This window comes from Nymphalis io, chromosome 8 (genome assembly GCF_905147045.1).
Source record: "Nymphalis io chromosome 8, ilAglIoxx1.1, whole genome shotgun sequence".
Taxonomy (NCBI): Eukaryota; Metazoa; Arthropoda; class Insecta; order Lepidoptera; family Nymphalidae; genus Nymphalis; species Nymphalis io.
The window spans coordinates 13,083,393-13,100,522 of NC_065895.1; the positions used below are offsets into that span (position 1 = coordinate 13,083,393).

The 17,130-nt window shown below is 32.7% G+C and overlaps 1 protein-coding gene across 11 annotated transcripts in view; it reads right to left on the reverse strand.

Annotated features, from left to right (window-relative positions):
• LOC126769939 (disintegrin and metalloproteinase domain-containing protein 23) overlaps window positions 1–17,130 on the reverse strand; it is a 533,325-nt gene that overhangs the window by 101,846 nt on the left and 414,349 nt on the right. The window lies entirely within an intron of this gene.

Here is a 17,130-nt window from a genome sequence, read left to right on the forward strand (position 1 = left end):
AATATCGTGTCCAATCAGTACACGTCGCTGAAGTGAAGTTTAGTGCCAATTTACGAACGGTACAATCAATTTTGATATTTGATTTCACTTTTCTCAATTATTTTCATTAAAAACTGTTTATATTCTGAGTCTAGAGTCCACGTGTCACGTGGGATAAAAAATTTCAAGCGATTCTGTGTTTATTTCGATATGTAGAAATGAGAATATCGTGATGAAAACTTTGATAGACGGAATAAAGTATGTAAATATACTTGATTTAAACTTCAAATTCAAATTCTCTCGGAGAGAATAAACAGACATTTGAAGGTATTTAGTTAAAGTCTCTGGTTTATTACTTGTAATAAAAAAAAATTAAAGTCAAAATAAACTTCCGAGAGACCGAGATGGCCTAGTGGTTAGAACGCGTGAATTTTAACCGATGATCGTGGGTTCAAACCCGGTCAAGCACCGCTGAATTTTTATGTGCTTAATTTGTGTTTATAATTCATCTCGTGCTTGACGGTGAAGGAAAACATCTTGAGGAAACCTGCATGTGTCTAAATTTCATTGAATTTCTGCTACTTGTGTATTCGACCAATTAGCATTGGAGTAGCGTGGTGGAAAAAGCTCCAAACCTTCTCTTCAAAAGTGACAGGACGCCTTAGCCCAGCAGTGGGACATTAACAGGCTGTTACTGACAAAATAAACTTTAATAGTGTAATGTATGTTGATATTGCCGATACTGGCAGGTAATAATTAATAGTATATTTGACATAAGTTTAGAATGTGTCAGTTTGGGAATAGAATGGTTATGGCTAATTGTTATTATTTTTTCTAAATATAACAGTGGCGACGAAGTGGTTTAAGACTCACAAATGCGTGTGAGTTTTTAATAATTAATCGAAGGTCAATTGAATTTCGAGTAAATTCAGATGATTGGTATTGATACGTTGAACGTTTGGAGCAATATCTAATTGTCAATAGAATACCCAATGAATTATATGTCCCAACATTGATTACAGTCTGAATGTTACGAATAATTAGTAAGCTTATGTACACCTGATAAACCCAGTTTAAAATCTTTTAAACAATTAATAGAAATTTTGGGAAAACATTTGCAACCTAAGTCAAGCATTTTAGCAGAACGCTTTAAGTTTCGTCAGCGAATTCAAATTAATGGTGAGAGTATATCAGAGTATACAGCAGAATTGAAGAAGATGTCAAAAACATGTGAGTTTGGTAGTTGGCTAAAAGAAAGTCTTCGTGATCAATTAGTATGTGGCTTAAGTAGTGATGTCATTCTTCAGCGAATATTCGCTGAAGAGCACTTAGATTTTAAGAAAGCTTATCAACTGGCAGTTAACATGGAGGCGGCTGAGAGAAATGCAGCGGCAGTTGACAGTCGAATAGGAAATTCAAACAATAGTACGGTTGCATGCCAGGCCACGGCGGGAGCATGGCGAGACAAAAGCAGTGGTATGTGGCGTACAAAGTATTAGCAGGGTAGAGTGGATAATACGATTCGCCGGAATAAGCCAAATAATAGTTTAGAAGATAAGATTAAATGTCGCAGGGAAAAGTCAATGCCTAGCGCATGTAATACCTGCGAGGGCTCACATGACTCCAAGACGTGTCAGTTTATACGTTATGTCTGTCGGGTCTGTAATCGTCGAGGTAATATTCGTAGAGTCTGTCCAAATATGACAGGCCAATACAATATTGTTGATAGTCTTGAAGATGCAGAAGGAAGCAGTATTAACAATAGTGATGAGGTAAAAATTGACTTTAATCAATTGGCCTTAGAGCAATGTAAACCATTTTTGATATCAATTAATATGAATGGACGATCTTTTAGTATGAAGTGTGATACAGGTAGCGCAATTTCTTGTATAAGTCATGAAATGTATGTTAAAGAATTTAAAAATTTACAAATTTTACTGGTGGTAGGGCTTTGTGCAAGCTCGTCTGGGTAGGTACCACCCACTCATCAGATATTCTACCGCAAAACAGCAATACTTGATATTGTTGTGTTCCGGTTTGAAGGGTGAGTGAGCCAGTGTAATTACAGGCACAAGGGACATAAAATCTTAGTTCCCAAGGTTGGTGGCGCATTGGATATGTAAGCGATGGTTGACATTTCTTACAATGCCAATGTCTAAGAGCGTTGGTGACCACTTACCATCAGGTGGCCCATATACTCGTCCGCCTTCCTATTCTTTAAAAAAAAAATAAAAAAAATAAAAACATGTAACTTAACCTTAAGATATTATACTGGTGAATTAGTACGACCGATAGGAATAATACGCCCTCTTGTATCATACCAAAATAAAAGTAAATTTTTAGATTTATATGTAATTAAGAATGGTAAAACGATGTTATTAGGTAGACAATGGATTTTTGAATTGGGTGTTCAGTTACCTCTCATGTCATGTTATAATAACATCAATAATGTTAAGGAGTTTAATTTATTTCCAGATATTGTGAAGTCTTTAAGGAAGGTTTGGGACGGTTTACGGGCAGATCTGTTAGTATCCATCTGCAGAAGGGAGCACAACCGATATTTATGCGTGCACGACCGCTTGCGTATGCACTTCGCGAACCTGTCGAGCGAGCTCTCGAACAATTGGTACGTGACGGTGTACTCATCCCCGTCGAACGTTCGGACTGGGCAACGCCAATTGTACCAGTGGTCAGTACGGAAGCATAAGAATTTGTGCAGACTATAAAGTAACCTTAAACAAAATAAATAATATTGATCGTTATCCGTTACCTAGAGTCGAAGATTTGCTAGTTAAGCTACATGGTGGTGAACGCTTTAGTGAAATTGATCTTTGTCAAGCCTATGCACAATTTGAACTCGACGAAACAAAAAAATATACAGTAATAAATACACATAAAAGATTGTTTCGATATAATCGATTAGTGTATAGATTAGCGTCTAGCCCGGGTATATACCAAAGACGACTGGAACAATTATTTGTTGAATTGCCACACGTAGGAGTATTTCTTGACGATATAATAATAACAGGAAAAGATAGTAAGTCCCATATCGAAAATTTAAATAACGTTTTCAATAGATTACAATCGCACGATTTACGGTTAAATAGAGATAAGTGTAGTTTTTTTTCAGAGACCGTTTCATATTTAGGCTTTATAATAAGCAAAGACGGGGTTCATACGTGCCCAAGTAAAGTCAAAGCCATTGTAAATACTCGAGCACCGACAAATATTTCAGAATTGAAAGCCTTTGTAGGAATGGTCATGTATTATTCAAAATTTATTAAAAATGTAAGCACTATTTTAGCTCCGTTATATAATCTATTAAAATCAGGTACTAAATTTTGTTGGAATGAAGAATGTGAAAATTCTTTTAATGAAATAAAAAATAAATTAAGCTCTTGTGACGTGCTGGTACACTACTCGCCGAACTTGCCTTTAGCGTTGGGGTAGGTGCGATTATATCTCATATAACGCCACAAGGTGAAAGACCCATTATTTATGCATCACGTTCGCTTACGCTTGCAGAACGATCGTATGCTCAAATTGATCAAGAAGCGCTCTCAATAGTCTACGGTGTTAGAAAATTTCATCAGTATCTGTATGGTAGAAAGTTTATATTGAGAACTGATCACAAACCATAAACGTTTATATTTGGTAGTAAGTCAGGTATCCCAGTTATGGCAGGCACACGCCTTCAAAGGTGGGCTGTACTCTTATCCGGATACACTTATGATATTGAATATGTATCGTCAGTAAAAAATTGTGCAGATGCCTTATCAAGGCTTGCTCCCATTAATTCAAAGTTAGATGACCCAAAAAAAATTAGTTATATTAATTTTATAGAAAAAAATTAGCCAGTGACAAATGATCAAATAAAATCAGCAACTTGTATAGACAAGGTATTGATTGATATTACTATACATTCAGTCGGGATGGCCCAAGGTTTGCCCATCAGAAGAAGTTTTATAAACCTAATGAACTTTATTGCGAACGTGGTTGTATTATGTGGGGATATCGTATTGTTGTACCACAAATACTCCAGGAAATCGTTTTAAAGCAACTTCATGCTAGTCATATGGGGATAGTTAAAACAAAGTCTTTAGCTAGGAGTTATGTCTGGTGGCCGAACATAGACACAGATGTATAAAATTTGTGCAAACGGTGCGAAACCTGTGCTATAGAGTCCGCTGCGCCACCACGATCTCCACCACATCCGTGGCCGCACTGCTCAGAGCCTTGGAGTCGAATTCACATAGATTTCCTAGGACCAATAAATGGAAGTATATTTTTGGTCATTATCGATTCGACTACGAAATGGATTGAAATTTTTAGAATAACAACAACGAACGCATCAGTTTTAATAAAAGTTTTAACCTCAACCTTTGCAAGATTCGGTTTACCAAAGGAGTTAGTTTCAGATCAGGGTCCTCCTTTTACTAGTTTAGAGTTTAAACAATTTTTAATTAAAAGTGGTATTAAGCAATTATTTTATATTTTATATTTAAGCCGATTTATCACCCATCTTCGAATGGAGCTGTGGAAAGTGCTGTGAAATTATGTAAGCGTGCTATTAAAAAAGCGCAACGAGATAAGGTTGATTTAGATTTAGCATTACAAACCTTTTTATTAGCGTATCGGAATAGTATTCACAATACTACAAGTGAGAGTCCGGCTATGCTTTGCTTTGCTCCGGCTAAGACACTCGTTACGATCTAGGCTAGATTTAATGCGTAGCGATGGATTATGTGAGAATAAAGTTCGGATAGGACATGACAATCAGGTAAAGCTAACTGGTAGAACTTCACGTAAATTTAAAAATGGGGAGGCAGTATGGATGAGGCTGTATAGCGGGCCTGATAAATGGTGTAAAGCTACTATAATCCGTAGTGAAGGATTGCAGCAATATATAGTTGACAATGGAAAAGGTCAGCTATTAAAAAGACACGTTGACCAGATCAAAAAAAGAACACCAAATTTCTATTTTCCTAGTCCGAACAAAGAGTGTAATGTGGTTGAGGGTGAGAATGCTGTCACGATATCACGACCAGTAGGAGATGGCGGGTTAAACGTAATTGGTGGTAGTAATAACGACAGTACAGCACCCTGTCCAAATATAGCTAGCTCCACAGGTAGACCAAAACGGAAATGCGTTCCAATTGTAAGATACCCAAAATAGTATTTAAGATTTTATAGAAGATTGTTCTTTGTGTTATGTTTTTGAAGTCATGTGATGTGTTGTTATTTGTTTTCTTAATATGTATATAGTTGGTTGTAAGTTTAGTTGATATATTCCTAATTGTAATGGTAATTTAAGAAGGGAGGTGTAATGTATGTTGATATTGCCGGTACTGGCAGGTAATAATTAATGGTATATTTGACATAAGTCATTAATAGTATATTTGACATTTTTGAATGTGTCAGTTTGGGAATAAAATGGTTATGGCGAATTGGTATTATTTTTTCTAAATATAACAAATAGTTTTTAAGCTCTAATATTTTTTTATATTGTTAAGGTACACAGGTTTATAAATTATCTACCAGAGTATAATTGAAGGTTTCTGGAACTTTGTAAATAAGCGACACCTTTACAAAAAAATGTAACGATTTTCATAATATTAGTCGACGTCTTGTCATTAATTTAAGTTAAAGTTGCGAACTGGTCCGAAAACAGACTTGCGCAGTGTGGCGTGTTGCTTTGCGTTTACTTTTTTAATGTAATTTAGGATAACACTTACCTATCTAATACGTATTTATCAATACAATGATACAGCTGATATCTGGATATTTATCATTTTACTACTAAAACTTGTAAACGCAAGGACCAAGGTAATTAACAACCATAATTGGTCGAGTATTTTTAATTTTTTTTGTAAGGTTTTTGATACATTACCAAAGTTACATAATTATTTAAAAAAAGGCATTCTTTTTATAAATATATTTTTTTAAATAATTAGGCAGACTACCAAATGGTATACGCTTAGTGGCCATCACCGCCTATAGAAATTGTCAATTTAAGAAATATTAACCAGTCGATGCACTACACACCATAGAAGCGAAGCTGTTATATAAGAGTATAAAATATTATTGTCTGGCGGTGTAAAATACCAGAATTATTTTTATTTATTGATAGAAATAATACTTTGTACTTTGAAGATAACCCTGCTAATTACACTTGCCGTTATCTTCGGTTGTTTATCAATATTCGTTTAAATTTAATTAAATATTAACAAAGCTTCTATGGTTAACAATATTTTTAGAATTATAATATTAAAAACTCTCACAATTTTGTCCCTCGTTATCCGAGTGATATCTGACATAAATAGTTGTTATACCTTAAATAAATAGTAAGCTAGTACACGACATTGGATGCGATCTTGGTAATTCCTTTAATTCAAGCATTCGCTTGATTGGAAGCAAACACGACATAATTAAAAACGTGACATCTGAACAGTAATCGCGTTCCGTTTGTTTTGTGACGGAGGGAGACGACTGGAGGATCGTAAACATCTGCTCATTTGGTTAGCACGATTGTAGCGTTATTTATATTGGATGTAAAATACAGGTAGGATGAACATATGGGATACTTGATGGTAAGTGATCATCACCAAACATAGATTGGCGGCGTACGAAACTAAGCGGTGATTTTTGTCCGCCAAATAAATGTTTTATAGTTTTTTAAATAATATATAGGTTATTTGACCTCGTATTTTAAAACATAATTGGTAAGCAAATAAGTCACCTAATAGTAAATTATAACTGTATGAAATATAAGCCATTCACATGCTTATCAATAAGTTAATTCTGTAGTTGCGTAGCAGTTGTACTAGTTTCGGGTGTTGTTATAAATTTTTTTGATTTATAGTATAAGTAGGTGGACGAGCATATAGGCCACCTGATGGTAAGTGTTCACCAACGTCCATAGACATTGGGTTGTAATAAATGTTACCGTCGCTTACATCGCGAATGCGCAACCAACTTTGGGAACTAAGATGTTATGTCCCTTGTGCCTGTAATTAATGCGCCTGTAATACTGGTTCACTCACCTTTCAAGCCGGAACACCACAATACCAAGTACTGCTGTTTTGCGGTAGAATATCTGATGAGTGGGTGGTACCTACCCAGACGAGCTTGCACAAAGCCCTACCACCATACAATGCAAATACGTATTTTGCAAAAGCTTGTTATGTTAAGTTTTGAGATTGTTTTTTCTCCTTTTAAAAAATATAATAAAAATAATTATATCAATAATTATTACTATCTTCTTATAGTTTTCAGCTAGACCGATTTTATTACAATTCGATTACGAGTAAAACTTTTTATATTATCTTTAATCAACGTATATTTCAGTTTTATTTTTTATTTATTTATTAATTTACTATTACTAACTTAGTATACATAAAGGCATAAATGCATTAATATATGAATTTTATATAAGAAGATAAATTATCATATTATATGTGCATACAGGAAGCACTAAAAATAGCAATATAGAAATGTATGAAACATTAAACAATAAATTGTGCTGTAATTTGTATTAATATTGTATATTTCATACAATACAGGAACAAAATATGGGTTCACCAATATCCCTAGTAAGTTGCAACATTTGCATAACTTAAAACTAGGAATTAAAACAGTATTTTTAATTAAAAAAATATGCTTACAAAGAATAATATTACGAAGCAGCTACGAATAATTTCCATTCTATAAACGAAAGCGAAGGATTTGATGAAGATTTATGCGCTTCAGAATTTTCAAAATCATCTGTTTTTTAGTTTTTAAGAAATTAATTTGTAGACAAACTCGTCGTGAAAAAGAAAACGCTGGAATGAGAGGACTTTTTAATACTCTTGTGATCTTTATTTGCTGCTAAGGATCTTCTGAAGATTAATTTTATTTGTATATTATTTTACTTATTACGATGTTTGAAAATTTTTGAGTCGTTTTGTGCTATCGATACTTTTCTTTACCTTTTAAAGATATTAAAAATGATGTTTATCGAATTTTCTGCATAAAATCTTAGTTAGGTATCTATATAATCTGCGTTTGTATATTCAAGTTGTTTGAGTTCGTGAATGTGCTTGGGTTTGTGAACTCAAATTATATAATTTAAATATAAATATGTGTGAGTCTGCCTGAGTACTCGCCAAATATTTTACAACCAAATATTAATATTCTATGCTGCTTGGTTCTAGTATATTTATATGTACTAGCTTTGCCTTGCGGCTTTTGCAAATTTGTATTAAATATGCCTGTTTTATTCAATATATGCTCGTTTATGGGTCCTCTAGCCGATTTCAGTCATGGGGGCCCAAAAATTAGTATCTTTGGGCCAACTGCGTAGGCTAATACTACACGTTTCTGGGCGAACACAAGTGCAGTCTATTCATTAACTCCTGCAATATGATAGACTATCTTATATAGACTTAGTCATTCTAAGAAAAAATAGCTTGTACCACACAAAATCATTTTCATTAGATCTATTGGAGAATAAATATCCATATATACGCAATTTGTTAAGTTTATTAGAATATGTTTTCACTTTATCCAAAAAAAGGCGCAATACAATCTACAGACACTCGCAATGATTACAAACAAAATATGTTTTATGAATTAAAATCGTGTTATAAAGACGTTTTAAAACCGTTGGATAATTAAATATCATTTTTCACAATTTTCAACAATTCCTCAACATCTCGCAACGTTCTGAGCGTGAAAAATGAGACTATGACCCCTTGATTCATCTTCGCTTCAGATAACAGCGGCCAGTGTAATTGCGAAATGCGAATAAAAAACAAAATGTCACAATAATCTTTTGTAATACTTGTTTCGAGTGAAGTTTTGTTTATTTGTTTTAGGTTTTATTTTTATTTTAAAATTTAATATTACGCAATTTTTTGTATTTATATTTTTTAATAATGAAACATTCATACAATTTTATTAGATTTACAAAAATATAAAATTTTAATTTATTAGAGGTTGCAATTATTTTAAATTGAGAAACATATTTTAATGAGCATTTTCTTTCAATTTTTTCATCAATAATAAAATGGAATCCGAGTATCGGTTAATTTATCTTATTAATATATTCTACATATATTAAAAAAAAATAAGAACTAAAAAAAAATTAAAACATTTCAAAAAAATACTTGAAAATTTAAAAAAATGCGTAGTCGAAATTTAATTACAGTCACGCTCGGAGCTAACACCTAGCGGACGTTTACCTCAAAATTGTTCCATTAAATTTTCAATTATTTCCAAACGAAGCTAACTATTACTTTAAAAAAAAAACGAAAAATCTGGGCATCGAATGTTTTGCTCATACACGATCGGGCGCCACCCTTACTAAATTAAACAAGGTGGCAAGAAAATTCAATCTAATCTAAATTTCCTTCAATCCAATTTGAATCCCCTCCCCAAATCCCCCTTCGTCCCTGGGAGGAGATTCGAAGCAATTTATTTCGATCTCGTCTTCTTTACGTCAATGAAAAGATGTTTAGCGTTTCGACAACTAACTCTTTTACGTAAATGTCTTGTATGAATTTTCAAATCTTTAGATTTCAGAATTTTAAAATTCTATTACTAAATCTGCTATACTCGTAGCCTCATGAATGGTTTATAGTTTTCCTTTAGTAAATTTTATTTAGAGTTCCCTCTTTAGTTTAATAGAATGTTATTTACAAACTAAACATATTACATATTATAACCTGTGAATTTGTAAGTAATATTCATTGAACTTTTGTGTTATATAAAAGCAATACATGTTGCGACTTCAAGATTAATATACTTAAGATCACTTATAAATTTTTATTGAATAATATTTGATGTAAACTATGTACAGTTATTTTTGTAATATACAAAAATAAAATAAAAAAAACAAAATACACATTACAAATTTATATCAAAAACACGCCTTCTAAAAGATTGTCCTGTGGCAGATTAATATAAATATTGTAAAAAAATGTCTCATTATATTTTATATTAATTTATAAAGAAAATAACGAACAAAAGCACATCATTTATTTTTGTTTACCGTGTTTGTTAATCACCATGTGTTAACTATAATGGATGGATTTTTAGAATATATTTTTTTGACATTTCTTAAAGTCCAGAAAATAGATCAAAAATTTTATTCCTCCATAAATTCCAAGTGAAGGTTCTTTCTTGCCACGCGACAGACGCTCTGGGTATCTTTACGACGAGGGCCCAAACTTATCACAGTGTTTGCAAAGCTACAGAATTCGTCCATTCCTCACGCTCCGCCTGCTGTTAATCCCTTGTCGGGAAATTCATACGGAAATTGACGATAGTTCACGGTATGTCTAGGGCTTGATTTTTCCGACGTTATTTAGGGAATTTTGTACTGAATCAGCATATTTTCTCTTACTGCATTAGAATTGAGTTTCTAATACGGTGTCAAGGAGAACATTTATTGTCTATAATATATTTTATATTTTATTATAAGTATAAAATTTGATTTAAGAATAAGAAAAAGCTGCTTGAATAATGAATATATAGATTTAAATTTTGTTATTTAATTGACTCATTTGAAAACAGTGTTCTTGATAATGGAGTTATTCAAATTATAGAAAATTTAATAGTAATCATTAAGAAATAAATGTTTATGTCCTAGCCCAGCAGTGAGACATTGATAGGCTGTTACTTTTGTAAATATGGCAATGATGATTTCATTAACGGTTTCCTAAAAAAATATCATCATAATACAAAAAAAAATCCAATTCAAATTCCATCTATGATATGTATTATAAAATTAATTCCACGCAAATTATCAAAGATCATTAGTATTGTTGAATAATATTCATAGTTAAAACCTATACAAATCAACGATATATGAATTATATATATCAGAATATCTACCAAATTTAAGTTCAAATTTGCTCTCCGTGTGCACTATTCAGTATTCGATTCAGAGAATTACTAAAGCAGTACTCGGTACTAAGGAGTAACCGATCAAATTCCCAAGTTCCATCGAGAGATACTGCACAATGGACTTACGTTCTTCCATCAAAGCTTCGATTTGCTTTTGTCTATCACGAACCTGATGTTCAGACGTAGTTCTGTGAACTGATAAGCTATCCCATACTAATATTATAAATTGGGCATTAGTTACGGTTTTGAGATGAAATTAATGATTTAATTTTTATTAAAATTTGTTCATGTGAACTTTTCGAAAGGAATCTTCGCGGGAGATAATTTGTGAAGGTTAATTATAAGATGCAAATTTCAATTGGATGAAAATGCATATGATATATAAAACAACATAACCTATAATGGTTGTTTTGCAGGTGATCAGTTGAACAATGCTTTCTTCTCCTTATGAATTACACATCAATGATGCCAGAAAGAGCTAAATAACTAAACAACTCATAATTATGTGCTCCTATAAGTAACGTGTTATTAATCCTAATTCCAATTTATTTTTATTTAAAATCATTAGTTTATCAGAGATAACATTTGGGATCGTACTTAGTTTAGAACTTATTATTTTTTCCTAAATTTAAATCTACCATACCATTTTATCGAAACCGTGTACCTAATTTCATTATGTTCATTAATATATTAATTAATAATAATAATATCGTTGGTTTTATTTGACAGAATAATTGTAACAGCTAATGCTTGCTTATAAATTACTAGCTTCCGCCCGCGTAGAGGGTGTGGGGCCAGGTGTTAGATAGCTTAAGTTAAATCAGGATATAAGCCATCTCTATTCCAAACAACATTCATATCCAGTGGTATCCAGTGTGAAACAGTAACAAAGATCTATTTATCCATTCTCACATAGTAGCTAAACTAATAAATATGTATATTGATTAAATATATAAGCTAGCGCTTGACTGTTCTCACTCCTGATGGAAAGTGATGATACAGTCTAAGGTGGAGCGCGCCTAGAAGATGCTTATTCACTCTTGACTTGAAGGTACCCATATTGTAGGTGGTGGGGAATGCGTCAGTGCGTATCAGTAACGAGGAAGCAAATCGTTTCGTAGTAGGATTTTTTATAATACACTATTATTCAATAATAATCTTTTATTTATTATGAATTAATCCAACGCTATAAGAAGTGTGAAATGAAGATGTGAAAATCGCAGATTTCGATGTAGATGTCGTATTAAAAACAGGCATTGTTAAAAATAAACAAAGGACACCAAGAGTTGTGGTACACTTATTAATACTTTACAAGAAGCGATATGAATGAATCTCGTAATGAAATATCATTAACCTCAGTAATATAAAAAAACTGTAATTAATTAAATATTTACGTAAACATAATACAGGCAAAGCGTGCGACGGCTCAATGAACGTCAGGCCCTTTTTATTTTTGACAAACGAACCGTGGTTAAAACCAAATATATGTAATTACGACCGCTTCGACTTTGTGCTGGGCTGGCTTTAATTAAACTTTCCCCAGACTCCATGCTTGTATCGATTCCGTATCGGAGCCGAGATATTTATCGAATTTATGATGTACTACCGAACACATCTGATATCATATAGATTTTTCGACACCGCTATATATTTTAAAACACCAATATTGCTGTTATTGTAATAAATAATATAAAAATGAATGGTTTTTATTTTATACGCGTTTCTAAACTATTCATTCGATAATGATGATTCCGTTCACAGAATAACCAGTATTTTCTTTGTATTTTTGTCATTCAATATAAACGTTTTATATAAGTTATTCAACCCGTGCGAAGCCGGGACGGGTTGCTAGTAGATTTTTTTTTATCTTTTAAATTGAGGTTTTCTTTGATACGTATCACATTAATATAATAGAACAGAGAATTTTCTTTCTTATTCAATATATAAACTTGTTTCATTTCACTTATTTCTTTATAAATTACAATATTTATAAATAAAAGTCAGTAAGTTTACGAATCGTTGTAAAAAACCACATTTTTCAACTTGGTATCTAACAAACTACCCTCGTGGGTAATAATTTTATTTTTCGCACCAACTGGCAAGTAGTGACTGTTTTTCATAGTCGAGGACCACTCATGGAAGGACGGATTGTTTTATTACTGGAGATCGTTTTATGTCAAGTGGGAGTTAGGGGCGTGTTGTAACATCGGTGCGTTTTGTTTTAATTTAAATTAATCTATTTGAGTATAATCTGTGTTTTATTTGTTAAATAAGTTGAATTTGTACATGTGATTTATAAGGAAACTAAAAAGATTGTCTTAGAAAAAGGGTTCCTTGTTAGATAGATATTGAATGTAGTACACTGGTGGTAGGGCTTTGTGCAAACTCGTCTGGGTAGGTACCACCCACTCATCAGATATTCTACCACAAAACAACAGTACTTGATATTGTTGTGTTCCGGTTTGAAAAGTGGCCATTTACGATCAGATCTTCTCCTCTATATACGGTCTGATGGCAAATGAAACCATTATATAAACGAGAAATATCTAATCGATAAAGCGATAGCATTTGTGACAGATCTATTGTTCTTAGTTAAAAAATCTAAAGTAAAGATTGGAATATGTCGTCGAGTTTATCAGTCTTTCAAACTGTCAGTAACTGAGACGAATTTTGATTATCTTTCAAGAATTTCCCGAACCCCGAGAACCAAGATTAAGCGATTGAGTAAACTTAATTGTTTTCCGATAACTTACCAAAAATGAAAATCATTTGATCAGACAGGTTTTTATCAAATATATAACTTTTTGGATGTAAAGATAATTTAATTTGCTTTAGTAATATTGGATAGATATCTATCAAAGGCGTTTCGAAGTTTAAAATAGCTAACTTCAAATCATTGAAAGGATCCATTATGTATTTTAAACTTATTAATAAATTGTTCGAAAGTCAATTGTTTAAAGTTATTTTACTTGAAATATAATTTATGTGTTATCGATGTGCGTTTGTAGTTTGCTTTTTAACTTACGACATTGTGGATTGTTCACAATTTCTCATTGCCTATGGACTAATTTATTCTATACTGTGGGAGTTATTAGTCCCCTATGTTCTATTGTCGACATGTATGCATTTTGATGATGACAGTAACAAATAAACAAACTCAATTTTGCTATTGTGATATTTATTGCTTTGCTTATTAAGCTGTGGTTTATAAACAAATCAATAAGAATATTACGCATTTTGGTGTTTGAATTTTCGAAAACATTAAACATTATTTAAGGAAGAATGAAGTGAACATTTATGAGTTATTTAAAACTCGACTGGAGATATGACTGCCTTGTTGGTATAGTGGCAAGGTATAAGGCCGGAGATTCCGCGGCCCTAAGTTCAAATCCCAGGCAGAGACGGATAAAAATTATTGGGTATTTCGGTCGAAAAATTTAAGAAGAATTCAAACATCGTTCAGGAGAACACCATCATTCCAAATTATTTTAACTTTAAACCTTTATTTTATCCAACACTAAATTGCATAGAAAAATCAATACACTAAGCGAGTGATTCGCATCCTTTGCGAAGGAAGATATAATCAAGGCGTCCTTGCAAGCGATCCTTGCCGCATTACAAGAGCTTTGACATAAAGATGGTTTCATTTGACAAATCTCCAATATCGAATCTATACTAGAACCTTTCATAGTACGAACATTTATTTACTATATGTATATATATATATATATATATATATATATATATATATTATATATATAGTATATATATATATAGTAAATAATATATATGTAAATCATTTAAGTAAAGGATTCTTCTGATACGTTGATATTTTAAAATTCATTTCTATATACGTAAGGTAAGATATCCATATTCCTTTGAAATATTAAAAAGACTTACATATTTATGATTTTCCTTTGAACATAAAATTCTTTTCTTGTTGAAAATTTGCTGTCAACAGACAGATGTAGGATTTGTTATATACTCCATTAGGAAACTGCATCCGTGGTTGTAAAATATATGTTACAGAAAATATTCTATCCTAGTATAAATAGCATGGGTTTGATTTTAATTTATAGGTAGCCAGACTGGCAAATAGACTACCCGATACGGGAAGGCCGACCTGAGAGTCGGAGAAGTAGAGGCAGGCCCAAGCTCAGATGGTTAGATGGCGTCGAACAGGAAATCAAGATCTTAAGGGTAAAAATTTGGAGAAGGAAAGCCAAGAATAGATCGTACTGGAGAGTTTTACTGGACCAGGCTAATGCCCACCCGCGCCTGTTACGCCTCAGATAATGATGATGATAGTAAGTTTTAATTTTACTGGTGGTAGAGCTTTGTTCAAGCTCGTTTGGGTAGGTACCACCCACTCATCAGATATTCTACCGCAAAACAGCAGTACTTGGTTCCAATGGTTGTTGTGTTCCGATTTGAAGGGTGATTTAACGAATGTAATTACAGGCACAAAGGATATAACATCTTAGTTCCCAAGGTTGGTGGCGCGTTGGTGATGAAAGCGATGGTTAACATGTCTTACAATGCCAATGTCTATGGGCGTTGGTGACCACTTACCATCATGTGGCTCATATGCTTCTTCCTAATCTATATAAAAAAAACATATCCCAATAACACTAGTGAAAGAATACATATGTGTATATATGTTGTGCCTGTAATTATACTGGATCTTTTGCATTTGAACCTGAAATACAACAATACTAAGTAGTACTTTTTACCAGGCGAATAACTGATTAGCAGGTGGTACTCACCCAGACTTGCAGAAACCCTATCACCATGAAAATTTAGGTAAGATTAGTTTTATTTCTGAAGTTTTGCCATATGATTATAATAAAATTATAACATCTTGACATAAAGATTCCATTTTTATGTAACCAAATGACACGTATTCATGAAAAACTAACAAAAGCTATGTTATTAGTTGAATTTACTTTCAATCGCGTTGCCCATCAAAACAATTTTGACTGAAAATGGGCTCTGTAACATAAAACAAACTGGCATGGCATAAATAAGTCTTTATAATAAACATTTTTGTATATAATGAACATTTACTGGTGGGTAGGCCTTTGTGCAAGCTCGTCTGGGTAGATACCACTCACTCATCAGATATTCTACCGTAAGACAACAGTACTTGGTATTGTTGTGTTCCGGTTTGAAGGGCGAGTGAGCCAGTGTAATTACAGGCACAAGGGACATAACATCTTAGATCCCAAGGTTGGTGGTGCATTGGCGATGTATGCGATGGTTAACATTACTTACAATGTCAAAATGCCAATGCCTATGGGTGTTGGTGACCACTTACATCAGGTGGTCTATATGCTCGTCCACCTATCTATTCTATATAAAAAAAAATATATCGAAGCATCAACTTTAAGTCTAATGTAGTAAATAGATGCAAAAATAATAAAAAGTTATATACTTTTACACTGATAATATAACTGTTGATCAAAGCGATCCCTCGGCACGTTTCGAGCATTACGCCCTACGCTTATTTCTAATATGCGTACTATCAAACAACTTTATTTTTTTATTGAAACTTCTGCCACCTCTTAAAAGCAATTTGCGTATAATACAGAGATGTGCCAAGGGATATTTGTGTTGTAATCATAGTAGTAATTCTATTAATAGAAATAGATTTCTTTTTATGTTAAATATCTATTTACCAAACTTGATATCTTTCCTGTATTGTCGTTTGCTTGGGATTGTACGCATAATCTTCGGTTAAGATTTATGTGTTCTAGACATTAGGTTATAGCGGCTTTAGGATGTAATACAAATCGCAAATAAATAAAATTTCTGGATTGTATCATATTCTACTTTAGATTTCAGATTTACTGATGTATAGTATGAAGTCAAAATCCTAATTCAATGTCCTATGTAATAGTTGCAAATTGATTAATAAATTGATAAATGTGTTTTGTAGTAAAATTTGTGTACCAAAGTCTAAAGCCAAAGAATTTCATAAAGTATCATCGCATTGAAACTGTGGTATCACACATAAAATATAACTCAAATAAGATATGTTAGTGTTGAAATTTTCAAAACAATAAAACGTACGTAGTTTCAGAAATCACTTAACCAAATTGAAGCTCAATTTGTCTAAATTGCTACAGGATCCGAACTTCTCGTATAAAGCAAAACAAACTGCGAACCGGTTCCATTTTACTAGTGACGTTTTCTCGCATCTCTGCAGTTTACGAGAACCGTTTCGTTCGTACCACTTAATCTTCTCTCCCGCTTTCTGCC